Source organism: Cryptotermes secundus, unplaced genomic scaffold, assembly GCF_002891405.2.
Source record: "Cryptotermes secundus unplaced genomic scaffold, Csec_1.0 scaffold22, whole genome shotgun sequence".
Taxonomy (NCBI): domain Eukaryota; kingdom Metazoa; phylum Arthropoda; class Insecta; order Blattodea; family Kalotermitidae; genus Cryptotermes; species Cryptotermes secundus.
In genome coordinates, this window is record NW_019742961.1 from 2,790,267 (window position 1) to 2,795,991 (window position 5,725).

The following is a 5,725-nucleotide window of genomic DNA, read 5'->3' on the forward strand; positions in this document are numbered from 1 at the left end:
CTGCTGCTTGTTGGTAACATGGCAACTAATCTGACAGCCTCAACCGCCGTCGCGTTGCCTTGTCAATTCGTCTAAAGACAATGCTCTATTTCATTGGAAAAAAAAGGCATTCTTTTTATAATGCATTTCTTCGTTTCTTTTTTTTTATCTGACAGCCTACACTGCAAACCAGGGACGAGGAAGAAGGCCCAGAAAAAATTCAATATTTCTTACGAAGTGTAATACAATTGACCGCCTCTGTGGTCTAGTGGTCAGTGGTTCCTGGCTACAGAACCAAAGGTCCGGGAGACGCTACAATATTTTCTGAGAAGTAGTGGGTCTGGAACGGGGTCCACTCAGCCTCGTGAGGATAATTGAGGAGCTATTTCAAGGAAATAGCGGCTCCGGTCTAGATAACCGGGATTAACGGCTGTGGGGATTCGTTGCGCTGACCACGTGACACCCTCTGTCGCTAAAGTTGACACTAACTTCGCTGACAAAAGGCGGTCCCTCGATCAGTATAGTTCGCTTGCGGACTACAGTCCACGGAGTTTGTTTTGTGTAATACAATTGATTGTCACTTATTTAACGACATTTTATCTACAGCGGTTAATTAACACTGTGTAATAATATTCATATCGGAATTTTTAATTATGAAAGGAAGGGCTATGTGCTCTTCAAAAAGTAAATCCGGCATTCTGTTGCAAGCAGTGGTCAGAACACTGAACATAACAGTCCACTGATCTGTTCGATATTCAATCGCTGTTACAACTAACCTCTTTAAATCCATGGTGAAATCATAAGACTGATTTTAATAGGAACTGTTTATGGTCCTACTATGTCTAGGCCCACGCGAAATTGGAAATTTTATGTACGTTTAATATTCTTTATTGTCTACAGCCTTCCAGCACACAACAAACGACACACAGACACGACATCAGAAATTCACTCTGAAAGGATGGTCTTTACTACGGAATATTATTCAAGGAAGAGTAGATGTTTACATACATAAGTAACATTACACGTGATATATATATATATATTCATAACTTTCTTACTCTCTTTATATGGCTCTTACTAGCACAAAAGGCCGCGCCATAGTTCAAGTGGTTAGTCGCTGCCTTCCCACCGCGGCGGCCCGGGTTCGATCCCGGGTCTGGTCAAGTTGGATTTGTGGTGGACAAAGTGGCGCTGGGGCGAGTTTTCTCCTAGTACTTTGGTTTCCCCTGCCAATCTCCATTCCACTAAATTCTCCATCATCATAATCACGAGGGGCAGGCTACATTAGGCCAATCAGTGGCCGCCGTGCCGAGTGGACCCAGTTGTACTCCACCACCCACTAAGCGAATTAAAAAAAAATTACTAGCACAAAATAACAATCCCAGTTGCGGGTTAGAGATGAAATCATGTGTCTCTAAACTACAAAATTTCTTCCAATGGGGTGAAAGGAAAATGTGGCCCAATTCCACGAACCCTCTTCTAAACAACAACAACAACAATGCATATGTCCATATATAAAAGAATGCCATCGAAATGAACCTGATTGAAAAATAAGCAATCATAAGTTGTATAAAGAAACGATTCTTTGGAGAACACTAACTTCAAAACTGGCACTATCTTTGAAAATAACTGTAAACTACAGTCAAATTTCTATAGAATGTTTTGCAAAGAAAATGCCATGTTTTAGGTTAAACGTGTGGTATTTATTTTAGGATCTATTTGTAGATTCATCTTCACATATGCATACTTAAACAACGATTACAATTTATTATATCATTAACTTATGGGGCCTTAATTCAAGTAATTTCTTCCGAGAGTGGATTATTAAAATAAATTTGTTACATAAATGAAAACAAATTACTTTCTAATGTAACTCCTTATTTATTTTCCTATTTTTTTGTTTCTGTGATGTACCATCATAAACTTTTAGCTTCTGAAGTGCGTTCTGAGCACTCAATTATAGGTGAAGAGTGAAATAATTAGAATAACATTCTTAATATATTTTAGGTACGTATATAACCATATTGCGTAAGATCTGAGGTTTTCGCGGGGTAACTATGAAGAATGCCGTCTCCTGGGATGTTGCGCCTTGTAGATAGTGTGTTAACTGACATTTCGGAGGAACGTATCGCCTCCATCTTCAAGGTACAAAAAATCCGCGAGCGAGGAACCAGCTGATCAGGTGGCTGGAGACTGCAGATGAAGGCGATACGTTCCTCCGAAACGTCGGTTGACACATTATCTACATGACGCCACATCCCAGGAGATGGCATTTTTCATGGCCATGCTGGCTTAAGAAGTTGCAAGTACTTCGTTTCTGAATTACTTTACCAAAATTGACATATCATGTCGAAAAACGTGACGCTTGAAATTAGTATTTAAAAATTGGCGTTCTTATCATGCAGTGAATGTGTGGCTGCCTTACGTTTCCCACAGTGATCAGCGACTGAGCTGCAGTGAACTACTGATATGTGTAATCAAGACAATGTGTTCTCTACGAGACAAAAATTAGAATTTTAAATATAATTAATAAGTATATAAACTTCACACTTGAAAACTGTAATCCAAGTTAGTAATCTGTGTTTTCTGTGGGGTCCGATATGTAGGATAAATTTCTTATTCGTATTCGACATATCGCTATAGGCCTACAAGGAAACTGAGTCTACATCCAACCTACAAAAAAAAACATGAATTGCCTTACAGGAATCAATGAAACTTTTATTAACATAAAAGTCATGAAGGTGCTACGTGTGAGCCTGTAATTTTCATTCGCCTTCTTTCACTCCGTAATGATGTATACTTTTTCTTTACTCCATTACCTTGTCACATAAAATAATTTCCATTAAATATAAACATGAGCGCCGATCACAGTGGCCGAGCGGTATAAGGCATGAATTGTCTTCGCCCGCTCGAGCATATGGATCCTGGTTTCGAATCCCACTCAACCCATTGATGTGCGTTTGCAATTACTCTGTTTTTTGTTTTGTTTTTTTGATCCCCCGCCTAAGGAGTCCTACCGACTGTCTAAGATTAAGAAACTTAAGTGAATCAAACGTTTCACGGACGCCCTATACTCCAAGTGGAAGCAAAATGCATAAATATAATATAATATAATAATAATAACAATAACAATAACAATTAGCATATCATCAGGAAGATATACATAACTACTGGCTAAAATTGTCACAGCTGCATATGGATAAAAATATAGTTATATTACTGTTTTATTTTCCTCAACGTTACCAAGTTAATTACAGCAAAAAGTTCTTTAAGTGTAAAAGCATTGCATTATATATATTGCGGCCGTGAAGTATAGCTGCGACATTTGTCACAATTATTCAGTTTCAGAAAATTGTATTCACACAGAAAGGCTAATTTCATTTCGTATATTCAAATTCTATTCCTTAGATTATGTAATATAACTTTCACACTTCAACTCTTTCCCTTCACAACCTGTTCACGATATCAGATCTGACAATTAAATAATTGGACTGATTGTGCAAAATAAAGTTATCACTAGTTGTAAACTTTTGTGAGTGTAGTCACCATGAAGGTAGTCGGCTTTACATATTATACGAATGTTCGAAAACACTTGCCCTGCCTGAAAGCTCTACTGCAGTGCTTCTCAACAGCCGGGCCGCGAGAGGCTCTTCTGGAATTTGTCATTTTTATTTTCTAAGCATTTTTCATTAATAAATATTTTATAGTTAGCTTAATGCATCAACTTTAACAAAACTGGAAAGGTATTTACGAGTAAATTTGTTGGGACTGGGCCCTCGTCTTATAAAAAAAGAACTTACTGGGCCGCGGTCTCATAAACGTTGAGAACCACTGTTCTACTGGAAACCATTATTTGAAGACCCTAACGTGGTCGTGCATTGCTCTGAAATTTTTCAGAATATATTTTGCTTCCGTAACATTAAAAAAATCATATAGGGTCAAATCAGACGAATGCATTGGATATTGAAACATTGGTATCGACTGTTTCTTAATCAAAAATTCGACTTTCGGGAATTATAACATGATAAGGGGAACTGTTGTGATGCAAAATATACTTCCGTACTTTCTTCGGCGGATGTGCAAAAACAAATACTCAAAATCTCGTACACATTCCAGCAAACAAACAACAATAGGAGCCGTGTTCTCAGTGGACCGTGCTACAGCTGATTGCTAGGTAACGAACCAATAAAAGCGCATTCTTCAGAACACGTGACACATGTTTTCTGTGAGGCAGGTGCCGAGGAAATAAAACAGGACACAGAACGGAATACAGCAGAACCCCGTGTGGAGGGGGGGTCGAGTACCTCCACCATGACCCTGAGAGTCGTAGGAGGCGACTAAAAGGGAAGTCTCAAATCGGAGATAGTAAAATATGGTCGCGAGTCCAAGGGACTCGGACCCGAGAAAGACTGCGCTGGCAAGACCAGCAGCATATGGAAAAGACAGACCCGTCCTCTCGTCAGAGAGGGCGCCCCACAAAAGCAAGACCGTAACTGTCAAAGAGTAATCAATACCTGGTCATGAGCCCCAGATAGCGCTCGACATCAACACTGACTGACTGACTGACTGACTGACCGTCAGTCGCAATGTACGAGTAACTGTGACTTTGAATACAGCACAGTACGGAGGAGTACGAAGGAGTAAGATGGAGTACAATGGGGAAGGAGAAGGAGAATGGAACGTGTCCTAATGATTTGTGAAGCGATTTGTGGATTAGCGATAGCGCTACAATTAATTGTGGTTAAGAGAGATTGTAAAAGGAGGTTAAATCCAATCATCCAATCCAGAACCCGCTATCGTTAGTCACGGAACCCTGAAAACTTAAAAATAATAAGAAAGCAGATCAGAGAGCTTCATTATTTGGTTTTGATATTTGAGTTTCTCTTCCAACTCGGAGATTTTGCCTCTTCGTTTCTGCATCATATCGGAGGACTGAAGCCTCATCACAAGTCATTTCAATTCTCAAAGTTCAGATACCCCCACAGGTGTTTCTGAATTGTTTTCTGTCCTCGTCTCTTGGGCGAAGAGAATAGTACTACACAAATAAGGCACTCCGGTAAAAAAGAAAAAACTGTTGACTCATAGATGGCGGTGAGATTGTCAGCCTTACGCGCCAGCCGCCCTTTACCCTTAGGAAAATTCCTGGTACTCATTTCTGTTAGAGGCTGAGTCGACCCCAGGGCCATAGTACGGCTAGAAGGATTAGGTCAATTGAAAAATCCAATAACCTCACCAAAAAAAAACTGAATTCAAATTACTTTTTCGTGAAGAAACTCGTGTAATCACGTAATGCAACATACATGAAATCATCACTTTTATCACTTCTTAAAAATTCTCATTCCTGAGTATTTAACTGTAGACCTTATGTCACATCGAATAAGAGTACTTTATTCTAGGAGCTCAATCGTATTAAGAAGTTGCATACAATTAGAGGTGAATATTGCTTTATATAAACAAACAACACAAATGAGCAGCTATCTGAATCAGTTAATTGTAACGATATAAATTTAAGTTCAAAAATCTTCTCTATACAAAAGCACAACAGAATTTTGGCAAATACCTAATTACCTCCACCAAATTAAAGCAAAGATTTTCTGAACAAGTGGGTTCAATCAAGGACAGAAAAACCTTGCACTGAGTCTGTATGTTCACGATTAGTTACTTCTCTTTCATTTCGGAGTTATTTTCTTCTGTACCTTCACAACAACCGGCACAGCACTATAAGCTATGGTGAATTCTTCTTTTT